Below are 25,097 nucleotides of genomic sequence, written 5' to 3'. Positions count from 1 at the left end.
TTAACTTGGACAGGTGACAAAAGAGAGTTTGAGGCTGACCTTCTGCTTCACTGACAAGTAATCTTGCAGGTGGGTGATGGAACCACCTCTCCAGCAGCTGGAAAGAACAACCCCATGGGAAGGCTAGACACTCCTTCCAGGGCTGGAACAGGAGGAGTAAAATTCACAGGAGTAAAATTTCCTCCTCCACTAGGTTTTATTAAGTCTGGCTGCTAACTCCCTCCCCTCCTAAGAACTCGCAACTGACCTGGGGAAGGAAGAAGTGTCAGTAGGGGACAGACACCTGGAGAACCTACACTAAAGCGTGATGAAGGGTTACTCACCCCCTGCTCGGGTCTCATCAGTGGGTCAGTGGGGGCACTTAGCCCACGGGAAGATGCTACCCAGTCATCCCATCTGAGGTCGCCCCTCCCCGGTTCCTCCTCATTTCCTCAGACTGAGTATGTCCTTCAAGACACTTGTTACAATCTTGTTTATTTATCTTCTTTGTTAGTTTGTATTCTTACCTGTGGTCTGTCTCCCAAACTTGAACTTCAACACCTTGAACTTAAGAGAGCAGGGATCTTCTGTGGTTTATTGGCTGTTGTATCCCCAAGACATAGAACAGGGCCCCAGATCCATAAAAATACTCAAAATTTATTCAACTAAATGAATGCATAAGGAAATGAATGGATGAGTGAAAAATCCAGAACTCTATGCAGAGGTTACAAATAAAGCGGGAGGGAGAAGTAGAGGAAGGAAAAATAAGGTCAATGATTCAGATAGGAGAGGGTGGTTGTGATGAAATAGAGTTGGAGGGTCTGAGCTATCATATCACCGTCTCTCGGCAGGGCACTCCGTGGCACAGGGAGTGTGCAGAGAGGTGGGAGGCAGGTGGCAGGAAACAGTGAGGACTGCTAGGGGTACAGCCAGGACAGGGGAAGGAAGAGAAGAGCCACAGAGAAAGGGACTTGGCAAACCGGGGCAGGGGGGTAGGTAGGAGATAGAAAATTGAGTTGTAAAAACCCCTCCGGATCAAAGACTGTGGGTAGGCGGCATTGTGATCAGGCTCCATCTCTCTGAGGCTGGAATCACCACCTCAAGTCCCAGCTCTACCCCTGGGGCAATAAACCAGCCTTCCTGAGCCTTGGTTTCCTCCTCTGTCAGATGCGGTAACAACAGTCTATGTCTTTGGACTATAATGAAGATTTAGAGAGATGATGTGGGTAAGAGCTTGGCATGGGGTCTGTTTTCTTCCTGTCAGAAGCTGCCATTCCAAACCAGTTACTTTAGGAGTCTTCCTGAATTCCCCACTTCAATGTGCCTTCCTCACCCCACACAAGCACCCTCCCTTAAGAAATTCATCTCAGGTAAGGGCTGATAAGAGAAATCACTCCAGTGTCAGCACCCTTGGGTTTGGCTTGGGAAGGCTGAACCTGTTCTGGTCCACTTGAACAGGCCACAGAATTGTCCTTGCAAAAGGTGGCCTCCTGTCTTCTTTATTGATCTGCACACGGAAGGACATTTCTCAATGGTACCAACCATAAGCCTAGGCAAGTCTCCCAGGTTCCCTGTGTCCCTTTAACCTTGGAGGTAGGAGGGTGACCTTGGAGCCCTCCTGCAGAGGAGTGAGAAATTCGTTTCCTCTGCCTTTCTGTGTCATGGAAACCATCCTCCTTCCAGTCCCAGAGGATCTTCTATCACCGGTCAGAGGCTCGTTTTGTGAGAGGCTCAGAGCATTTTTTTCTGTTGAACAGAATGTCCTAGAAAGAAGTTGACAGCCATGCTCTCTAACAGCCTGGGATTGGCGAGCAGCAGGAAAAGCCTGCAGCACCCTAAAGAGGACTTCGTGGCTGTCTGGAGAGAGCCTGATCCCCAGAAAACAACCCGGGAGCTTACTCTGTCTGGGGTGTCTAGGGTTCAACTTTTGCTACTAAGGGTGTGGGCTGAAGTAAGCCAAGCCTTGATTTTCTAAAAGCAAAATAAGCATGCATACATTTTCAGCAAGCAAAAATGTCATTCCCAAACAGGATATTTTGAGAGCTTTTTCAAAGTCAAGGATACTTAAAACATTCTACAGTCCTCTCCTGAGGAGTGTCCAGGGTTCTGGGGGTGCTGCACTCCCCACCCTTTGGTTGGGCTGTCCCAGCCTTGAGTGGAGAGCAGACTCTGTGGACTGTCCCCAGGAGGAGGTATGCCTCATGGAGCAGTCATTGGTAGGAAAACAGAGACGAGAAACAGAGGCTCATTCAAACCAGCTCAGATAACAGGGATTTGGAAAAGGTGTGACTAGCCAAGGACAGGAAACCAAGGACACTCGGGCCACATGGTGTCTGGGTCTGGACAGCCAGCATCCAAGACTGCATCTCTGTTTTTTATGGTGCTGCTCATCACTCCTCTCCACTTCTTCTGGAACATCTGCTCCATCCCCTGGCTGGAGAAAATGCAATCTGCCGTTTTCTGCTGACACGTGACCTCTCTGATCTTCCAAAATATCAACTATGAGGTGGCTTGGCCTGCTTTTTACTTTAAGTCTTGCACCACCATAATCAAGACAATATAAACTTGGAGTTAGGAGAATGGGGTTCAGATTCCCTCTTTGTCACTTACTACCTGTGTCACCTTGGACACAGTATGCCTCAGTTTCCTCCTCTGTAAAATTGGAATTATAATTGTTTCTGTCTCATAAAGCTAATGTGAGTATCCAATGAGTTGATTCATGAAAAACACTCAGAACTAGGCCTGGCAAGGAAATGCTTAAAAACACTAGCTCTTGTGAATTCCATGAGGGATGCAAATTCAAATGCCCACAGGGACCAAACAGGTAATATAAACCTCTGAACCAGGCATTGAGTGATGCAATAAGGGTGGGCAGGGACCATGCCAAACTGGAGAATACATGCCCCAACAAATGTATTCAAGTTTAATTTATAAAGAAAAGTCAGCAAGCAGGCAAGTGCATCTGTATACCTATGGGCCACCAGGTTGAAACCCTGGATACAGTTTATTTTTCTTTAAATTCAAGATAAAGAGAAGTTGATTGGCTCAGTGAAGATAATGGATGGGTACACTGGGTCAGATCTATCCCAGCCTAATCAGCTGTGACCAAAAGTTGGGCAGAAAAGAGCAGGATCCTGACATAGTACAAACAGGGATAGGCAGGAGCCTGTGGCCAAGGACAGACTATCTCAGAAAGGGAGATCCTGAGCCAGGCACATTTACCCACCAACACACACACACACGTGTCATGTATGCACACAAGGCTTTGGTGAGCATCAGAAGTAAATCCAAGTAGAATGCTCTCTGTCTCGTACTATCACCTTTTTAGCATTTACAGACTCCTTGAATCCAAGGGTTGAATAAGACCCTGGAATTCGTCTCTCTCTGCTTCTCCCTTATTCAAGAAATCTATTCACAGTATCCCAGACAAATTATCTGCTAGATCTAAAGTATCTGTTTCAGTCACCAGTGTGTTTCCAGCCAGGGGGATTCCTAAAGTTGTCTGAAAAGCAAAATGGGCCCCTTATTAGCAAAAGAAAGGGTAAATAAGGGCAATGAAATAAAAATAGCAATTACTCATCCCAGGGATGGCACTGTTTCTAAAGAACACTGCTAGACAGCTCTATTTAAAAAAAAAAAAAAAAAAGTTTTCCATAATGTGAAAACAAGTCCTGCCTGGCTTTTCTACCCATTCTATTCTCTGTTCTTAACTCTACGTTTGAGTCAAGAAGAAAAATGCTGTTCTCAGCATGGGTTTGAGAGTCAAACAAACCTGGGCTTGAACCAGCTTTGCCTCCTTCACTGTGACTTTGTACCAACTGCTCAATCTTTCTGATTTTCAGTCTTCTAGTCACTAAAACGGGGATAATAATCCTATCTACCTTACATTGTTGTAAGGAATTAGCAATACGTGCAAATAGCAGCTCTTCAAGAATTTAAAGACCCCAATATAGGTGTTCTCATTTCCAGGCTAAAAAGCCTCAACTCCTTTAACCATTCCTGGGGTGGCATAGGGTCTAGACTCCTCCTCCCAGTTTTAGTGGACTTGTGTTGGCCTTTGTCTGCCTGCTTGGATTGTTTTTTACCTTCTTTGGACAACGACACTTTGTTTTATTTAGGGGGGACCACTTTTCCCGCTGGACACACATAATCTGATGTGATCGTCAATCAAAGTGCCCCGGGCTCACCTACTAGGCTAAGCCAAATGCTGTTCTCCCTTTGAACTTCCATCCTGAGCTGAGGGATGCAGAGAGCAGTGATGGTTGGAGTTCATTTGCCTTGACTGGGGAGATGGTTCAGCTTTCCTGACATCTTTGTCCTTTCCTTCCTTAGTTCTTTCAGTCTTTCAGTGATTATATGAGCCACTAATCAGTTTTTCTGCTTGTTTGACAGAGTGCATTCCCATTGCTTATAACCAAGGAACACTATTGGAGCACAGTCCAGATGGAAAATTGTGGTTTATGGAGGAGTTGTGAGTCTTTCTGTCCCAAGCTTAGGATGAATTTTGGGGGTCTCATGAGAGGGGAAGCATTGAGAGTGAAGATTAGAATGAAAGTAGCTTGGAGAAAGACCCATTAAAGAGGAAACTCCAGTGCCTGTGTGGGGTCTGAGGAAGCACTTGAGATGGTGGGATTTTAGGGAAGATCTGTACAGAGGAACCAGTTGAGCTACATCACCAGGGCGCCAGCTGCCCTCTCTGCCTGCTGCCAACATGACTCCATACCTAGTATTGAGGGGACACAGGAAGGTTTTTCTAACTGGCAGGAGTCCCAGGTTTTGAGGGAGAAATGGAGAAAAAGTGCTAAAATGTGTTTCTTCCAAATGTTCTGGAATGCATCCAGGCACATCCATAAAAGAAAGTTGGCATCCACCTAGAAGGGAGGCAATATATTTTTTTAAATTACAGTCATAATTCCTAATTGAATGTCTCTCTCAAAAATTCATGACACGGAAGACTGAATTGTTAAGTAAATAAAATCATAAATGAGGTCCATAACAGAGCTAATGGCTGCACTAAACAGCTCTCTATTGTTCAGGAGCTCTCAACCAACTCCCCGATGCTCCAGCGTAGTTGTATCCATGTGTAAACTTCTAGGACTTTCCCTTCACCCAACAAAAGCATGGTGTGCCCTGCTTTTCAAATCTTGCTCTTTGTGGACTGGGTTTTTCTACCAATGAAGACAACTCAGTATTGTAACTTTCTTTTCCACAAGACAAGCAAACTTCGGGGCAGCCCCAGCTTGCCTGTTTCTCATTGAACTGTCACTCACACTCTTTGGACATCAGCTTCTGCATCCCTGATAGCCTCTGACAGCTCTGAGTCAATGCACCACTTAGACCCCCCAAATCTGATTTTGATTTCTACATACTTTGATCGATTTTTAGGAAGTTCAGCAGATTTCTCCCATAATCTTTCTATTTAAGCCTGTACTTCAGAAACCTGTGGTGGAGATAAAGACTTTTAAGTGAACCTTCTTCTGTTCCTTCTGACTGCCCATCGTTTATTCAACAGACGTCAAGTGAGCTCTGTGCCCCACGCAGTGCTGGGTCAAGGACATTCTATGGTGAGCGAAGTAGGCACCATCCCACCCTCAATGACCTCGTGGTCCAGCAGAAAAGAGGAGTTATGCAAATAAGCCCGATCAACAAATTGGAATATGTACTATGAAGGAAACAAAATTAGGTGGAACAAAAAGGAATAACTGAAGATATCTCATTTAAAGATAAGGTGAGACTTAGAAGAGATTTCTCTGAGCACAAGATATTTAACCCGAAACATGAGGATGAGTAGTGCTGGACTGGCCAAGGGGGAAGCCACGGGACAGCGAGATCATTCCCGAGGGAGGAGAGCCACACGTACAAAGGTTCTGAGGAAGAAAAATTGGCCTGTTGGAGGCACTGAAAGCCAGGCAGCATGGCTCGCAGAGGTGGCCAAGCTGAGGCTAAATGGTGCAATGGGCACCTTCCTCTGGTGGCTATGGAATGGGGCTCAGCCAGGCTCCTCTGAGAGGAGAGCAGCCAACATTCTTGAGCCGTGGCTACTAGGAGACGCAGAGGTGCAACTGAATGATTGTGATCTGGAAGTCAGAACCTCAAGTTCTGAAAAAACAAAACAAAACAAAAAAACCTCCTAGGGCTGTGGCAGGGGTCAACAGGGATAAAGCAGGTATAGGATGAGGACAGGGTCTTGTATACAGAAAGCACTCAATAAATGTGGGCCCTGGTTCTTTCAAGGTAATGCTACGTACCTTCCTTTTCTTGGGCCACAAGGTCTGTAAACTACAGAAATGGAGCAAATGTCTTGAAAGGCCTTTTTCTATAGAATCTTGTGGGGGGGGTGGGGCTTTTTCTATAGAATCTTGTGGGGGGGTGGGGCAAATGTCTTGAAAGGCCTTTTTCTATAGAATCTTGTGGGGGAAGGTATGGGAGGGGCCTGGCTTATTTGGACTCTGGGGCCTCTTCCTGGATGAAGTGAGGTTGGTACATGCTTTGGCCTTCCCCATTTCTGACCCTGGGCACTGCAGTCCCAGGTGCCTAGCTGACTTGCTGGAGGATGGCTAGGCCTTGATTTGATCCTGGCATTTACTCAACAACCATCTTGGTATTTGTTAGAGGCCCTTGCAAACTCAACAAAACTAACCTGGGGCCTTGAATTCTGGTGTCCAAGAAAGCATCCTTAATTTTAGAACAAATAGCATGGACTTGACTTGTTCCTGACCGATCCCTTTACTCTCCACCATTGGGTGTCTCCATATTCTTGAGCTATTTGAGGTCTTAACCCCAAGCAAGTAAATATGGGGGCTGAGATGGACTTGGGTTTGAATCCATCTGTGGTCTTGAGTAAGTTCCCTCTCTGAACCTGTTTCCTCATCTGGAAAATGGAGTTGCAATAACATTAGTAGTGTTTCTTCGAGGGTTAAATTAGGACATGTAGACTGCTTAGGACAGGGCCCATCTTGGAGCACATCCTCCATAGAGGTTAGTTGCTATCAGTAATGAATTATTATTTTTAAAATTAGTCTTATTATTAGCAACAGAGTGAATTCCTAATGAAAATAGTGAAGCTTAGAGCACAGTAGGGGTTGAGGTCAGATACCCAGCTCATCACAGGTCTGCAAAAGTCAGACCTCAAAGACAGAAAAGCAGAAAGACCCCTTGAGTCTCAGCTTGGCTGGGCTTGAGGAGGCAGCAAGGTGAAGACCTGTTGAGAGTGACTGAGAAATTTCACAGATGCTTCCACAGCTCTGGGGGAGTTAAGTCCCCACCTGTGCTCCTGCTGGCCTGGGGCATGGCTCTGGGGCCCACACTCTGGAAGCCCAGGTTCCAGTAGCCTCCCTCTCTCCACATCTCCAGCCCTCTCCAAGCAAGAAGCACGTTACAGACTCAACCTGGGGGTTTTCACAAAGCATAAGGAAGAATTTTAAGGCTGTCCAAGAAGTAGAATGCCAAGAAAGTCATACATTTCCATAGGATGAGCTCTGCTGAGTAGGATTAATGCACAAGACTTTGTTCTTAGTTCTTTCTATGTATTAATTAATTGAATACTCAACACAGCCCTATGAGGTAGGAGTTCTGTTATTACCCGTGTTTTACACAGGAGCGAGGCTTGGAGACACTTGCCTCAGGTCACTCAGTGGGTCTGCATGAATCCCAACTTTTGCCCTTAACAATCACACCAGAGAAATGCCGTACCATCAGGCTGCTGCCCCAGTGCCGGCAGCATCCAGGCTCTGTGCCACCACTCTCAGACCCAGGACTTACTCGCCTGTGGTTTGACCTCAGAACCCACACTTGGTGCCATGCTGCCTCTCAAAGCAGTCCACATAACTAAAAACATATCTTCCTTGAGGTCCTTCTAATTCACAGAGTCAGGGAGTCTCAGCCAGGACCCAGTTCCCCTACAATGCAGTATTTAAGAGCACAGGCTTTGAAAACACACAGTCCTGCCTCCTCTGCCTTCCAAGACAAATTACTCAGCTTGTCTGGCAGAGCTTGAGAACTGTAAGAGTGCCTGCCTCATATTCCTGGACCCAGTGTTTGACACATGGTAGGTTAGGTCCACTCAGGTCTGTCCAGTGCCAATGAAGACAAGTCAGCAACAACACGTCTCTACCTAGCACTGGCCACAGACCACTTTACAGACTGATGTCCAGGCCCAGCACAGTGGCTCACACCTGTAGTCCCAGCACTTCAGGAGGCCAAGCTGGGAGGATCACTGAGTCCAGGAGTTCAAGACCAGTCTGGGCAACATAGTGAGACTGCAGTCTCCACAAAAATAAAAATAAAGTGATATCCAACAAGTCCTGGGCAACAGGCCACATGATTCCAGCTGATTAGCCATCCATGACCTCTTGACTTTCTTATGGTCATTCAGCTCGCACTTAGGTCCTGAAGACATTCTCCGTTTTGGTTTTGATTGATTTTGCATTTATTGTAGCCACATCCAGCTCCCTGTGTGTGGATCTTGGGACAACCAAAGGAAGCAGAAAGGATTCACCCACGAGCCACATCCCAGGGCAAGCGACTGGACATCAGTTAAGACACATGGTCCTCTCCTTCCTTTCTCTACTCAGCAGGCGATTACATGGATCAGTAACTGAAAGAAGGTCAGTCCCCGGCTCCAGGAAAACCAAAGCCCGAGCAAACCCCCGGATTAGCCACACAGCACAGAGCTGCTCACAAAGCTCAGCCTGTGGGTGCCTTTTTTTCTGGGCCCCAAAATGTCTGGTAGTGGAGGCAGGCCCTGTCCCTTTATAGCAAATTTACAGTTAGCATTAGCTTAGCCATAAAGACTCTTGCAGAGTGTCCAGATTGTGAAGTTTTGTTACTCAAGGGAATAGGGAAAGCCTCTTCCCATGGGGATGAAAATGAGAAATTCAATTCTTAGGATGGTTCACGTGGAACAGTATGGGAGGCAGAAGGGAACAGCGATCATGTCCTCTCAGGGCCCCTCAGGCTCTTCTCCCAGACACCAGGGAGGGAGAATGCCTCTGCTGAGGCCAGTTTTAAACAGCTTTGTCAAGGCACAATAGATACACAAAGAACTGCATACATTTATATGTAAACCTTGATGAGTTGCAACTCACATATCCAGTACCTCGCAAAGATTTCTTGTATCTTTTTGTCTTATTTGGGGGAAGGGTGTGTGTAGAACATTTAACATAGGCTGGGCGCAGTGGCTCACACCTGTAGCACTTTGGGAGGCCAAGGCGGGAGGATCACTTGAGGTCAGGAGTTTGAGACCAGCCTGGCCAACAGGATGAAACCCTGTCTCTACTAAAAATACAAAAAAACTAGCTGGGCATTGTGGTGCATGCCTGTAGTCCCAGATACTCAGGAGGCTGAGACAGGAGAATCATTTGAACCCTGGAGGCGGAGGTTGCAGTGAGCAGAGATCGAGCCAATGTACTCCAGCCTGGGCGACAGAGCAAGAGTCCGTCTCAAAAAAAAAAAAAAAAAAAAAAAAAAAAAACAGAATGTTTAACATGATGTCTACCCTCTTAACAAATTTTAAGGTGCACGACAACACAGCACTGTTAACTAACCATAGGCACTGTGTCGTGCAGCAGATCTCACGAGTGTATTTATTTAGCATAACTGAACCTCTAGACCCATCGAACAACTCCTCATTCCCCATCAGTCCCTGGCAGCCACTATTTTATTCTCTGCTTCTGAGTCTGACTCTTACAGATACCTCACATAGGTGGAATCATGCAGTATTCATCCTGCTAAACTGACTTATTTTCACTGCCACTTTTGAAAAGTCCAGCAAGATACCAGCAGCTATACCCGTGAAATAATTTAATAGTCTTGTTTGAATGTTTTAAAGTTTTTTGCAGAGGAACACTGAGTTTACCTTTTCAGAGTCCTCTCCGGGCTGTTGACATGCTCTCTGATCCCCACCAGGCAAATGCCTTTCTTTGTGCTTCCTGGTCCCTTTGTCCGGCGATTATGGGATGGATTGCATTGTGTGGTCGCTGGTGCCATGGCACTTTTCCTCCTCTGGAGTAGACTTGAGGGCAGGGACTGTTTCCACTCAGGACAGAGGAAGGCTTACAGTAGGTGCTCCATAAATGTTTCTGAGGGGTAAAGTGTGACTGTCATTTATATCTTGCTTTCATTTTGATGCTCAGAATGAGAATTGCCCCAGCTTTTCTAAAGGAAAACTTTGCACTTTGGCAATTCATGTCAAAGGCCTTGGAAATGTGCATGCCTTCAACTGTGACTCTCCTCCTAGAAGTGTATCCTGAAGCAGTAATCGATACTGTCACCAGGATTTGTGTTTAAGGACAGTCAAGGCACCTTTGTTTACAATAGAAAAGAACTGGGCTTATCATGATTGTCCAAAAATAGGGGTTTGGGGAGAGCAATTGTGGTTCATCCCAATAAGGAAATAGCATGCATGCAGCCATCACACACTGTGTGACAGAGGAAGAATTAGGGATGTGGGGAAGTGCTCATGATGCAATGCAAAATGTTTTAAGAGTAAATAACAGTACATAATAGATACAGTTATTTAAAAAAGCAAAGTATATACATGCATATAAAGAAATAGAGTCAATTAAAATATACCCAAATGTTAGCAATGCGTGTCTCTGGGCTGTGGTACTGTGGGTAATTTTTGTTTGTTTGTTTGTTTGTTTGTTTTTCTTCCTGCTTGTTGTATGTTCTAAATTTTCTACAATAAAATATTTTGTGATGAGTGGGCAATGATCTTTACTCTACTTTGTTACCCAATAAGTTTTCCATTGAGAAATTTTTGATGATCATTCTTCAAAAATATGTAATTGATTTCTTTAACATAATACCAGAAATTTTGTGTCACAAAAGTACCCTGATCCTCCTGCTCACGTAAGCCTTGTTGACTATAATAAACTTTTATAATCAGAAATCAAAAGCATTACTTTTTAAAAAATCAGTTAAAATTGGAGTTGGCAGAAACTACTTGTAAATTTGTGCTAAATAGTCCCAAGTGGACTCCTGAGACATCAGAGCCCCAGAGAGACCATTTTTAGGGAAAAGTGCATCCAGTTCCAAGTACTTCACTGCAGAAAGAGGGAGCTGACTTGTTAAGGGGAAGATTATAACTTGGCCCCGTGTTTGCTCAAGGTTTTATGCCTGGGCTCTGAGTAACTTAAAGCATTTCTCAGATCCAGAAACACAGACTCTCAATTCCACTCCAGCTGAGTGTCGACTTCTTTCCGTTGCAGGGGTGGGGTAGGCCAGCCAGGTTCCACATTGACTCTCTTTTTCCCAGGGCCTCCTGAAAATGATGACCCCTCCCTCCCTCTTCAAGCAGACCTCTCCACCCGAATCTCTAAACCACCCTTGGGAAGATCAGGACAACTAAGGGAAAATAAAATTGAGGGGAGGGAGGCAGTGGGGCTGCTCAGGGATTCCTGTGTATGTTGTTCCATGCCAGTGGGTGGAGATGCTCTCACTAATAAATGCTGCATTCTCCAGTCTGGGTATACCACAGATTATTTGGCCACAGTTGTACACAGGGCTACTGTGAGTCTCCAGTGCAGGAGACCCATGTGCATTCACAGGTTACGCCACGGTGAAACTTTTCCTTGCATTTAATGTCACCAAGTGTCAGTCCCCCACACAGGGCCAGCCATCCCCCTGTCTGAAAATCCTGCCTCCACGTGCTGAACTGAGCTGGGTAGCAACTGGTCTAGGTTGTGGTGGAGGTGGCTGGTTACCTACCTGATATCTATCCTCCCTTCTTCCTTAGTAACAGAATTCTGTTTTACTCTGGAGTTGATGTGCCCAGTGAAGAGGCCTCATTCCCTGGCCTTCCTTGATGCTCATAGCGGCCCATGGGCCGTAAGCAGATAGACATGTTGGGTGGATGCAGAGGCATGCACCCAGAGAAAATGACAGCTGACATTTGCCCTATGATCACTACCTCCTCTTTTGCTTTTTGGGTGGAACATGGTTGTGATAGCAGGAGCTCCAGATGCCCTTCAGGACCAGGAGGCAACTTGGTGATGGAAGCCAAGCATCAAAGGATGGTGGACAGGAAGAGTGAAGGAGCCCAGCTCCCTGATGGCTGTGTAGCCTCTATGCTGGCCCTAGACAGCACGCCTAGACATTTTCACACGAGAGAGAAAGAGGCTCCTACACTGTTTATGAACTGTCATTTCTGGCCTCTGTTACACAAGTCTCAGTCTCTCTGAGAAGGGTCCTGGAAAACTCCACTTCACAACCTAAGTGTTCATGAATGGATAGAGAAAATGTGGCATACAGCAGGTCTTCAAATAACATCATTTAGTTCAACGTCATTTTCCTACAAGGTTGATAAGAGAAAAAACAGATTCCTGACCAGTGTCCCTGTCTGTGGAGTCTGCACTTTCTCCCCATATCTGTGTGTTTTCTTAGGGCACTTTGGTGTCCTCCACATCTCCAAGCTGTGCACATGGGGTTCATTGGCCTGGGCACATGGCCCCAATGAAAGTGTGAGTGAGTGTGGGTGTGTGTGAGCTAGTGTGAGTGTGTGTGAATGTGGGAGTGTGTGAACATGGGTATGAGTATGGATGTATGTGAGTGAGCATGTGTCTGGTTGAGTGTGGGAGTGTGAGTGTGGATAGGTGCGTGAGCAAGTGTGGATGTGTGTTAGCGTGGGTGAGTGCAAGAGAGTATGGGTATGTGAGTGAGTGTGAGGGTGTGTGAGTGTAGATGTGTATGAGCAAGTGTGGGTGGGTGTGTGGGTGAATGTGCATGTGTGTGTGAGAGTAAGTATGGCTGGGTGTGTGAGCATATGGGTGGATTTGAGCAGTGTGTGTGGGTGTGAGTGAGTGTGGGTATGTGCGAGTGTATGTGTGAGTGTGGGTGTGAGTGTGGGTGAGTGTATGGGTGTGTATGTGTGTGAGTATGGGTTTGTGTGAGTGTGGGAGCATGAGTGTGGGTGTGTATGAGCAAGTGTGGGTGTGTGAGAGTATGGGTGTGTGTGAGTGTGGGTGTGTGTGGGTGTGTTAGTATGTCAGCAAATATGGGTGGATTGTGGGAGCATGAGTGTGGGCATGTGTGTGAGCCAGTGGGGGTGTGTGTTAGTGTAGGTGAGTGTGAGAGAGTATGGGTGTGTGAGTGTGGGTGTGTGTGAGTGTGGGTGTGTGTTAGTATGTGTGTGAGCAAGTATGGGTGTATGTGAGTGTGGGAGCATGAGTGTGGGTGTGTGTGAGTGTGGGTGTGTGTGAGTGTGTGGGTGAATGTGAGTGAATATGGGTATGTGTAAGTGTGAGTGTGTGTGTGTGAGACAGTGTGAGTATGTGAGCAAGTGGGGCTGGGTGTGTGAGCATGTGGGTGGGTGTGAGCAAGTGTGGGTGTGACTGTGTGGGTGAGTGTGAGTATGGGTGTGAGTGTGGGTGTGTGTGATTGTGTGTGAACATGTGGGTGTGTGAGCAAGTGTGGCTGGGTGTGTGAATGAGTGGGTGTGTGAGAGTGTGAGTGTGAGTGTGGGTAGCCATGAGTGTATGAGAGCAAGCGTGGTTGTGGCAGCGAGTGTGTGTATGTGTGTTTGTGGGTGTGTGTGAGTGTGTGAGGGTGTGTGAGCAAATATGGGTGAGTGTTAGCAAGTGTGGGTGTATGGGTATGTGTGAGCTTGTGTGGGTGTGTGTGAGTGTGTGGGTGTGTGAGTGTGTGAGCAAATGTGGGTAAGTGTGGGTGTGAGTATGGGGAAGTGTGTGTATGGGTGTGTGTGAGTGTGTGTGTGTGTGTGAGCAACTGTCAGTGTGTGGGAGTGGGTGTGGTATATGTGGACGAGTGTGGGTGTGTGTGGGTGAATGAGTGTGGGTGTGTGTGGGGGTGAGCAAGTGCAGGTGTGTATGAATGTATGTGACTGTGGGTGTGTGTGAGCAAGTGTGGGTGTGTGTGAGCATGGGTGTGTGAGCAAATACGGATGAGTGTGGGTGTGTGTGTAATATGGGTGTGTGATGGCATGTGTGAGCAGGTGTGGATGTGTGTGTCATTGAGTGTGGGTGGGTGTGAGTGACAGCATGTGTGAGCAAGCATGTGTGAGTGTGGGTGTGTGAGTGTGTGTGTAAGTGTGGGTATGTGAGTATGGAAGAGTGTGAGCAAGTGTGTGAGTGCAGGTGGGTGGTGTGAGTGTGGGTGTGAGTGTGTGTGTCAACGAGTGTGAGTGTGTGTGAGTGTGTGTGTGACCGAGTGTGGGTGTATGAATGATTATGGGTGTGAGTATATGTGTGTGTGAGTGAGTATGCATGTGTGTGAGTATGGGCACGTGTGTGTGTGTAAGTATGGGTGTGTGTGAGAGCGAGTATGGGTGTGTGTGACTCAGTGTGTGTCAGTGTGTGTGAGCAAGTGTGTATGTGAGAGTGTGGGCGTATGAATGAGTATGGGTGTGAGTATGGGTGTGCACGAATGTGAGTGTGTGTGAGTTAGCATGCATGTATGTGAGTGAGTATGGGCACGTGAGTGAGCAAGTGTGTGTGTGTGAAGGTGCCCTGTGATGGGATGGCCCCCTAGCCAGGGCAAATTCCTGCCTTGCACCCTGAGCTGCCAGGAAAGACTTGGGTCACCCATGACCCTGAACTGGAATAAGCAGGTTAGAAAATAAATTAATGAGTACAAATTATTGTACAAAATATGTAAAGTCTCTGGTAATCTCACAAATGCATGACAGTAAACAATGCTGTTTGAAAGTGCTCAGTGAACACGCTATGTTGGTGATTGCTTTTGAACTGTGTGGTGGCAGGAGATGCTCCTGACAATTTTCACTTTACCAACATTTATTCCTGATTTAACCCACCACTATGACAACTGCTGCCAATCACTGTTTCAATAAAAGTTAGGCAAATAATTCCCGTACTTGTTTTTATTAATCTTTCTTGAATGTATATATAGCTCACATTTATTTCAGGGTTCAATATTAGAAGTGTTTTGGGTCTTTAGAAGTCTGGTGATGTTTTTGTGATCAGAAATGTGCCACAAGAACTTAATTTTTGTTTATATCAATTTGTCTGTGTTAAAATTGGTTTTATTATATGTTGTTTTGCTTAAAGTCAGTTTCCAAGAACTTATTGATGACATTAAGTGAGGATTCATTGTATATACACAATGGAATACTAAAAGAAGGAAATTCTGTCATTTGTGGCAACATGGACGAATCCAGAGGGATTAAACGAATTAAAGCCAGGCACAGAAGGACAAATGTTGCATCACCTCACTTTCATGTGAAATCTGAAAAGTCCAAAAAAGTCAGACTCATAAAGCAGAGTGAGTGGTGGATAGCAGAGGCTGGGGTTGGGGAAGGGAAGGGAAAGGGAAGATATTACAGAGGGTACAGAGTTCCAGTTAGACAGAAGGAATACTTTTTAGTGATCCATTAGACAGCATGGGGACCATAGTTAATAATAGTGTTGTATATTTCAAAATTACTAAGATAGTAGATTTTAAATACAACTGTAACTGTTAAAAAATGGTAACCATGTGTGGTGATGGATGCATCAATTAGCTTGATGTAATCATTCTACAATGTATACATGTATCAGAACACCACACTGTACCCTATAAATATACAAATTATTATCTGTCAATGAACATTTTAGAAAAAGGAGAAGAGCTCCACTTCGAATGCTAACTCAGCTATTAACGAAATGAGACTGCACCTTCAACCCTGTGATTGCTCCTTGTGTGCATAGTTCCCTTTCTTAGGAACCCCAAAGGGAAGAAGAATGGGCTGTGGGATAAGGGCACCTCCAGGTCTCTTTCAGTATCTTCATATCATAGTGATGGCATGAGAGAGCCTTGTTTAACAGGGGAAAGTGGGTGAGAAGACAGCCTCAAAGGGGGCTCAAAAATACAGACACATCTGCAGGTTCTTTTGTGGTGATGGCGGTTGCTGTTGTAAAAAATTTTTCAAGTGCTAATTTGGTATAAGTCTTGCTGGCACATGCAGTAAAAATAGACTTGTCCAGCTCATAGCTACCAACCAATTAATCCAGACAGATAGGAGGCTGAGTTCTTAAGAGCATCCATGTAGAGGGGGCTTGTCAGACCCTATGAGAGCGGCACCACAGCAACCAGGACAAGACAAGGCATCCCCCTCCCTCATCCTGAAAGCCCAGTACAACTGACAGAGCTGCAATTAGCAGCCCATGGCCTTTGTAAAGCTCTGCAATGCCAAACGAGGTTGAGAGAGTGGTTTTGGAGAGAAAGCCTCCATGGTGGTGATGAGTGAGTGGCGGGATCGTCATACGGCCTTACTGAGATAGGACGGCCTGGTATGCAGTGCCTCATGGGATTTCAAACCTCCTCTCCCCAGGAGTCCTACCATCCCTCCAAGCTGACTCTGCGGGGATGGGCAGACAGAATCCTGGAAGTTAGGGTGTGGGAAATGGCCTTCCTATTTGTCTTTGTTTTCAGAGCTGGCTGTAACAGAGGACCACGGTCTGGGTGTCTTATGCAACACAATTCTGGAGGCTGGAAGTCCCAAATCAAGGGGTTGGCAGGTTGCTTCCTTCTGAAGCTGAGGTAGGACCTGTTGCATGACTCTCCCCTTGGCTTGTGGATGGCTGCCTTCTCCCTGTGTCTCTTCACATTGTCTTCCCTCTATGCATGTCTGTCTCCAAATTTCCCCCTGATACAGTTTGGCTGTGTCCCCACTCAAATCTCATGTTGGATTGTAGTTCCCATAATCTCCACATGTTGTGGGAGGCAACCCGTGGGAGGTAATTGAACCATGGAGGCAAGTTTTCCTGTGCTGTTCTTGTGATGAGTAAGTCTCATGAGATTTGATGGTTTTATAAAGGGCAGTTCCTCTGCACACGCTATCTTGCCTGCCACCGTGTAAGTCATGTCCTTGCTCCTCCTTCACCTTCCGCCATGATTGTGAGGCCTCCCCAGTCATATGGAACTGTCAGTCCATTAAACCTCTTTCTTTATGAATTACCCAGTCTCGGGTATTTCTTCCTACCAGTATGAAAATGGATTAATATGTCCCCTTTTGTAAGGACAGGAGTCATATTTGATTATAGACCATCCTAATGACCTCACAGTAAGTTGATTACCTCTGAAAGACCCTATCTTCAAATAAGGTCACATTCTGAGATACTAGTTGCTAGGACTTCAGCATATAGATTTGGGAGACACAGTCCAGCCCATGACGTCATTCATCAAGTGTGAGGGACCCAACAGGAGCCAGAAAGGTCACATCCATGAGTGACCCCCACCTGGGTGGGAACTGTGGCAAAGCAGCATGTGCTACATCTAACGAGGTCAGTCTCCGCTCCAGCTAGATGTAGCTATGGGACACCTTCCACTCACCCCTCTGGCCCCGCAACTCTGTTCCATGCCCAGGAGGCCAGTTTTTGTGGACTGCATCTAAGGGCACCCTAAGCCTCTGGCTTTCAGATAGTTCAGCCTGTGCTGTACAAAATTCAGCCACATATGGCTATGTAAATTTAATTTTAAATTACTTAAAATTAAATAACATTTAAATTTTCATTCCTCTCACCCTAACCACATTCCAAGTGCTCAATAGCCACAAGTGGCAAGGCACTGCTGTTTTGGATGGTACGGATGTGCATTTCCATCATCACAGAAAGTTCTATTGGACAGCACTGGTTCAACTAGGCAAGACCCTAGCGGGAGATACAGAGGGTGGGAAGACAGTGAGTGAAGATGTTTGTTCCCCCAGCTTCTTTTCTGCCAGGTTGCTGGGTTCGACTGTGACTCTGTCAAGGGCCCATCTCCTATCAGGGAGCCCTCTCCAATAACCACTCTCTCTGGCCTCTTGTAACTGCTCCCTCCTTTTCCCCTTCAGCCCTAGGGTTGGTAATCATTCCATCTGTTTCTTTTTAGGGTGCTGCACCACTTCTTGGTTTTAACCCTCGACCCATACCTTTATAAATATCCAAATCTCCCCATACACCTAGGTTGATGACTTACCTGTTCCTATGACAAGACCCTGCCATGTTGGAGTGCCAGGACGCCAGGACAGTGTTACTAGATCCAATTTTGCAATAAAAGATGGAAATCTAAATTTTTATATGAAATCTGTATCCTAAATCATGGCAACAGTCTCAAAAACAACAAATTTCAAACATTAAAAGCAAAGCAAAACTCATTTACAGTGAATGTGTCCTGTAATTAGCTACTTGTGCTCTATCCCAATGCCAGGCAACCTGGTAGTCATCCATTCTGAACACCTTGCTCAGATCAAACCCTTCTCCCCAGTGACCATGAGGGTCCTCATGATGTCTTCTGGGTAGCTACCACTTTCCTGTTTCTCCTTTCTCCAGGGATGGAAAGACTGGAGATCACATTTTGATATCCAGCTGTAACTTGTTTCCTATGCCTCGACTTGATGCAGCAGTCAGCCAGCGTTATGTAACAAATTGCCCCAAACATAGTGGCTTTAAACAAAATCATTTATTATCTCACAGTTAGCCCTTCACAGCATATCTGCCAGGATCCTAGCTGTCGCTCTGCTCTACCTGGACACCTCCCCTCCATTCTTGGCTCTTGTTCTCAAAGTGCTATGAAGAAATACCTGAGACCTCATAATTTATAAATAAAAGAGGTCTAATTGGCTCATAGTTCTGCAGACTGTATAGGAAGCATGACGCTAGCATCTGCTCAGCTTCTGGGGAGACCTCAGGAATCTTTTATTTTTATTTTTATTTTTTTTGAGACGGAGTCTCACTTTATCACCCAGGCTGGAGTGCATTGGTGCCATCTCGACTCACTACAAGCTCCGCCTCCCAGATTCATGCCATTCTCCTGTCTCATCCCCCTGAGTAGCTGGGACTACAGGGGCCCACCACCATGCCCGGCTGATTTTTTTGTATTTTTTTTTAGTAGAGACGGGTTTCACCGTGTTAACCAGGATGGTCTCAATCTCCTGACCTCGTGATCTGCCTGCCTCGGCCTCCCAAAGTGCTGGGATTACAGGCATGAGCCACTGCACCGGCCAGGAATTTTACAATCATAGGAGAAGGCAAAGGAGGAGAAGGTAGGTCACATGGTGAAAGCAGGAGCCAGAAGGGAAGAGCCACACACTTAAACAACCAGATCTCACCTGAACTCACTCACTGTCTCCACGACAGCACCAAGAGGGATGTTGCTAAGTCTTTCATGAGAAATCCACCCCATGATCCAATCACCTCCTACCAGGCCCCACCTCCAACACTGGGGATTACATTTCAATATGAGATTTGGGTGGGGACACACATCCAAACTATATCAGCTCTGATTATCCAAACCCTGGCCACGTTTCAGGGCCAGATCAGGCCACTCCTCCTCCATAAAGCCTCCTCTAGTTGCTCCAGCACAGAGAGCTCTGGACTTGCAAGTAACTTCAAATAAATAAATAAATATATATACATATACATATATATATATATATATATATATATATATATATTTTTTTTTTTTTTTTAGATGGAGTCTCGCTCTGTCGCCCAGGCTGGAGTGCAGTGGCCTGATCTCGGCTCACTGCAAGCTCTGCCTCCCAGGTTCACACCATTCTCCTGCCTCAGCCTTCTGAGTAGCTGGGACCACAGGCGCCTGCCAGCACACCCAGCTAATTTTCGTATTTTTAGTAGAGATGGGGTTTCACCATGTTAGCCAGGAAGGTCTCGATCTCCTGACCTCATGATCGGCCTGCCTCAGCCTCCCAAAGTGCTGGGATTACAGGCGTGAGCCACCATGCCCGTCCAAGATCAATATTTTCATCTTAATCAAATCTACAACATAAAATAATTATTGATAACCTAGATAAGTGTGAAAATATGGATAACAGTTACAAGCAATATTATTTTTAAAAACGCTAAGAAACACAATTATTATTGACAATCTAAATAAGTATGTTAATATGGATGACAGCTGTATTTGTAAAAGGCTAACATTTGTGGAGTGCATACTATTTGCCAGAACTTGTGCTTCTTTCTCACAGCAACCCAAAAGAAAGATTTTGGCTAGGTGCAGTGGCTCACACTTATAATCCCATCACTTTGGGAGACCTAATCGGGCAAATCACCTGAGGTCAGGAGCTTCAGCCTGGCCAACATGACAAAATCCCATCTCTACTAAGAATTCAAAATTAGCTGGGTATGGTGGTGCATGCCTGTAATCCCAGCTACTTGGGAGACTGAGGCAGGAGAATCACTTGAACCCAGGAGGCAGACGTTACAGTGAGCTGAGATTGTGCCACTGCATTCCAACCTGGGCATCAAGAGTGAAACTCCATCTCAAAAAGAAAGAAAGAAAGAAAAATTGATTGATTTTATGATTATGCTTGCTTTATAGATGAGAATCTAAAGCAGAAAGGGGAACTTCTGGTTTCCACAACTCATAAGTAAATGGTGGAGATGGAAGGTCTGACTCAGGACTCCCTGGGTCCGGAGCCACACTCTTCACCATCCCGCTGTCACCTGGTAATTGTTCCCTGTGCATGCTGCCCTTCCTAGTAGGCTGTGAGCTCTTTGAAGACACACATCAGGCTTGTGTCACCAAGCAAGCAGCAGGTGCTCAATAAATGCTGATTGACTTACTGGCTGGTTGGTTGCTTCAGAGAAGCGCTTTCTGAACATACTGAAATCAGGCCATGACTTGCAGGGCCAGTCCTCAGGGACTGCATGATTCCAGCTGAGGGCTCCGTCTCCCATACTCAGATCACTGCTATTTACCTACAGACATTAAAGGTCAGACTAGTAATGTTCAGCTATGAACTTATCCTGTATGCCAGGATCACAGGTATTAAAGAGGCAGAATGTCTGTGAGTGTGTGGGGCAGGCACAGCTCCAGGTGAGGTAGCTGCCACCACACTGGGTTTACTCCAGAGTGTCTATTTTCTCCCAGCAGGTTTGGTAGAACTGGACTGGATTTGGGGATCTTCTATCAAGGTCTCTGCAGGAACTCCAAAACTCAAGTCTGCTCTGTCATCCGGTCTCCGAACTCCTGTACTCCTCAGCCATCCAAGCTATTAGTGAATTTTGATCTTGCCTTATGCCACTCATTAATGATTTTAGGCAAATAGGCAAGTCCTTTTTTTTTTTTTTTTTTTTTGAGACAGGGTCTGGCTCTGTCACCCAGGTTGGAGTGCAATGGCTCGATCTCAGCTCACTGCAACCTCCACTTCCCAGGTTCAAGTGATTCCCCTGCCTCAGCCTCCTGAGTAGCTGGGATTAAAGACATGTACCATTATGCCTGCTTAATTTTTGTATTTTTAGTAGAGATGGGGTTTCACCATGTTTGCTGGGCTGGTCTCAAGCTCCTGACCTCAGGTGATCGGCCTGCTTTGGCCTCCCAAAGTGCTGGGATTACAAGCATGAGCCATCACGCTGGGCGAATTTCAAGCAAGTCTTAACTCCATAACTAGACCAAGCTTTCTCTAGGAAGTGGGCAGAGGCCTGAACATCCACTCTTGTTTGCCCACAGCCTCCGGCATGGTGCTGAACACAGGGGAGACCCTCGGTGAACAGCTGGCTGCTGAGGAGGGTTCCCATGATAGCACCAGAGACTCCAGCTCCTCACTCTGGCTTACAAGGGATAGCGTCGCTAGCTGCTCTTCTCTGGTCTTTCCCTCCCTCACTGCACTCAGCCTCAGAGGCTTCCTCCTGCTCCTCTGTCACACAGCGGCAACTCCCACCCCATGGCCACCTGTTCTGTGAGTGCTGACAAATGCACACACTGTGTGTAGATTTGTAATCCACCCCCATCAAGATATGAAACATTTCCATTGCCTCAAAAAGTTTATTTCATGATCATAGCAATCAATGCCCCCGATAACTGCCCTAAATGCAGTTGTACCCAATAACAGAATTTCAAATCTATGAAGCAAAAACTGACAGAAACAAAAGGTGAAAAAGACAAATCCACAATTACAGTTGGAAATTTTACCAGTTCTTTCTCCGTAATTGATAGAAGAAGTGGACAGAAAATCTGTAAAGATACAAAACACTTGAAGAGCACTCTCAACCAACTTGACTGGCTGACATTTATAGAACACTACAACCAAGATTCTCAGAATACACATTACTTTACTTTTTTCTTTCTTTCTTTTTTTTTTATTTTTTTGACAGAGCCTCACTCTGTTGCCCAGGCTGGAGTGTGGTAGTGCAATCTTGGTTCACTGCAACCTCCACCTCCCGGGTTCAAGGAATTCTCCTGCCTCTGCCTCCTGAGTAGCTGAGATTATAGGTACGTACCACCACACCTGGCTAATTTTTTGTATTTTAAGTAGAGATGGAGTTTCACCATGTTAGCCAGGCTGGTTTCGACCTCCTGACCTCAAGTGATCCACCTGCCTCAGCCTCCCAAAGTGCTGGGAACCTTATTTTAAACACTTACCAAGATAGACCATACTCTAGGCCATTAGAAAGAAGATTCTCCATAAATTTAAATGGATTAAATCATACAGTGTCTGTACTTTGACCACATGAAATGAAATTAAAAATGATTAACAAGTAAATATTTGGAAAATAGTCAAATATTTGGAAACTAAACAAAATACCTTTAAAGCACCTACAAATAAAAAAAATCACAAGAAAAATCAGAAGGCATATTTAATCTAAATTATTATAAAAAAGCACAACATATTAAAATTTGTGTGATGCAGCTATAGTAGGGTTTAGAAGGAAATTTATACTTTTAAATGTTTATATTGGAAAAGAAGAAAGATTTTAAAATCAAGAAAACCAACAGCCAGTTATTTGGAAAGACAAATACAATTGATAAATGTATAGGCAGATTAATAGGGAGAGAGATTAGGGAGAGCAGGGTGGAGGGGGACATCCAACCAACCAAGCATGACAGAAGAGACAGTGCTATAGACCCTATAGAAATTAAAGACATAACAATAGAAAATATTATAGACAACTTTATACTGATAAATTCAAAAGCATAGATGAAATGGACAAATTCCTTCAAAGACAAAAATTACCAAAATTCACAGAAAAAGAAATACAAATCAGAGTAATATTATATCTATTAAAGAAAGTGAATTTTAATACTTTCACACAAAGAAAAATCCAAGCCCAGATAGCTTCACTGGTAAATTTTGTCAAACTTTTTATTTATTTTTTTATTTATTACTTTATTTTATTTATTTATTTATTTATTTTTGAGATGGAGTCTCGCTCTGTCACCAAGGCTGGAGTGCAGTGGCATGATCTCGGCTCACTGCAACCTCTACCTCCCAGGTTCAGGCCATTCTCCTGCCTCAGCCTCCTGAGTAGCTGGGACTATAGGGGCCTGCCACCATGCCCAGCTAAGTTTTTGTATTTTTAGTGGAGACAGGGTTTCATTGTGTTAACCAGGATGGTCTTGATCTCCTGACCTCGTGATCCGCCCATCTTGGCCTCCCAAAGTGCTGGGATTACAGGTGTGAGCCACCGCACCTGGCCAATTTTATCAACATTTTTAAAGAAGAAATTCAACTAATCCTACATAAACTCTCTCAGGAAATAAAGGAGGAGATATTATTTCCCGACTCAGTTTGTGAGGCTGGTATAACTGTAATACCATAACTTAACGAAGGTATTACAAGAGCATAAAGCCACAGACCAATATTTCTCATAAGCTTATGGAGACATTTTAAAAGATGGTATAATGCTATACTTATTTATATAAAATGTAATTCAGATTCCAGAACAATTTGTAAGTCCATTTTATATGCATTTATATATACACAAATATATATGTATATACATGCATATGTATAGGTATATATTGGTGTGTGTGTGTGTGTGTGTATGGTGATAGAGAAAATGAAGGAAAAAAGAGAGGAGGGGTGAGAAGAAAGGAAAAAGAAATAGAAGGCTATATGTTAAAATGTTCACAGTGGAAAGTGAGATTTAGAGTAATTTTTTTGTTTTTTGCTTATCTAATTTTTTCCTAATTTACTTCTGAGATAAACATTGTATATTGTATATATCCTTTACAATTTTTAATAAAAGTTAATTTTTTTTAATGTTAAAGCAAGTATGAATCCAAGATGGAGGTGCGCCAGCTCCAGTCCCCATGTAGTGTTGAAGTTGCTGCCATTGGAAGCAGTCACAGAGGACACTCGCCTCTCTGGGGAAGGAGGAACCCACTCCACTCAAGGTGAGTTTCCCTTGAGTAGCTCAACAGCTGTTGAATGGACATGTTGTTATTTAGAAACCCTCTTTGCACATCCCTTTCCTTAAAAGATTTGCAGGTATTAGAGACGTGTTCATATGTGCTGTCCCCTCTCTTGTTCACACCTCTAATGCATCTACGCCTCCTCAGAAGTAGTGGGGAAGAACTCTATCTGAATAGCACTTCCTATGAGAGGCTTTTCCCAGACCGACAACCCGAATCCAAATGAGATTCTTCTGTGTGGCAAATACCGTCTTTATCGGTCTGCAGCACTGCTTCTCCCCACCTTCCACCACCCTATCTCTGAAGACGTCTCTCTTCCCCAGTCCCTGTGGCTGAGGTGGGGCTTTGAATCTCAGTTTTCTCTACCCACAGCCCTTGGTCACAGATTGGGTGAGTGACTGCTGAATGGCCAAAGTCCTCTCCTGGGATTTTCAGAGTTAAGTTCTCTGTTTCTCCTTGGCTCACACGCTGTAAGAACATATCCATAGCCCTGCTAGAAATCTTAGTGTTGGGGAAAAGCCTGAGAGGAGAAGGCTGGCAGAGGAAAGGCAGCGAAATGGAGGGTGTCTCCCTGGAGCCACCACTTATCTTCCCAGTTACCTGAGCCAGTTCATCTTCTCTACTTGGACTATTCTAGTTGAGTTTCTGCTGCTGGCAAATGAAAGAATCCTAACTAAGAAACCTTCGTACACTCATAGCACCTTTTCCTTCATAGTACATGGATCAGTCAATAGCATGTTCCATTTAGTTCTGTTTGATGTCTTCTTCCACCAATCTGTAAGCCCCATCAGGGCAAAGTCTCCATTAGTGGTGCATTTTTAATGGCTTCTAAGGTGCTGGATTGGTGTGGCCAATTGTTAAGAATATGAAAAAAAAAGACATTAGAAGAAGCAGTGAAAACACGAGAGTCAGTCTGGTCCACTGGACACATGAGTGTCCTGCCTCATCTCTCCCTCCAGAGTTCCCATGATAGCACCAGAGACTCCAGCTCCTCACTCTGGCTTACAAGGGATAGCATCACTAGCTGCTCT

The 25,097-nt window shown here is 45.1% G+C and overlaps 1 long non-coding RNA gene across 7 annotated transcripts in view; it reads right to left on the bottom strand.

Moving 5' to 3' along the window:
- Nucleotides 1-25,097, bottom strand: part of LOC105492240 (uncharacterized) — a 93,005-nt gene that overhangs the window by 62,334 nt on the left and 5,574 nt on the right. For all 7 annotated transcript variants that reach the window (XR_011616422.1, XR_011616421.1, XR_011616425.1 and 4 more), the window contains exon 2: nucleotides 9,836-10,058. This is a non-coding gene — a long non-coding RNA (uncharacterized lncRNA). The remainder of the gene's footprint in view (nucleotides 1-9,835; nucleotides 10,059-25,097) is intronic.

Source organism: Macaca nemestrina, chromosome 18, assembly GCF_043159975.1.
Source record: "Macaca nemestrina isolate mMacNem1 chromosome 18, mMacNem.hap1, whole genome shotgun sequence".
Taxonomy (NCBI): domain Eukaryota; kingdom Metazoa; phylum Chordata; class Mammalia; order Primates; family Cercopithecidae; genus Macaca; species Macaca nemestrina.
The sequence above is the reverse complement of the archived record's forward strand: the minus strand, read 5'-3'. Positions and strand labels throughout refer to the sequence as shown.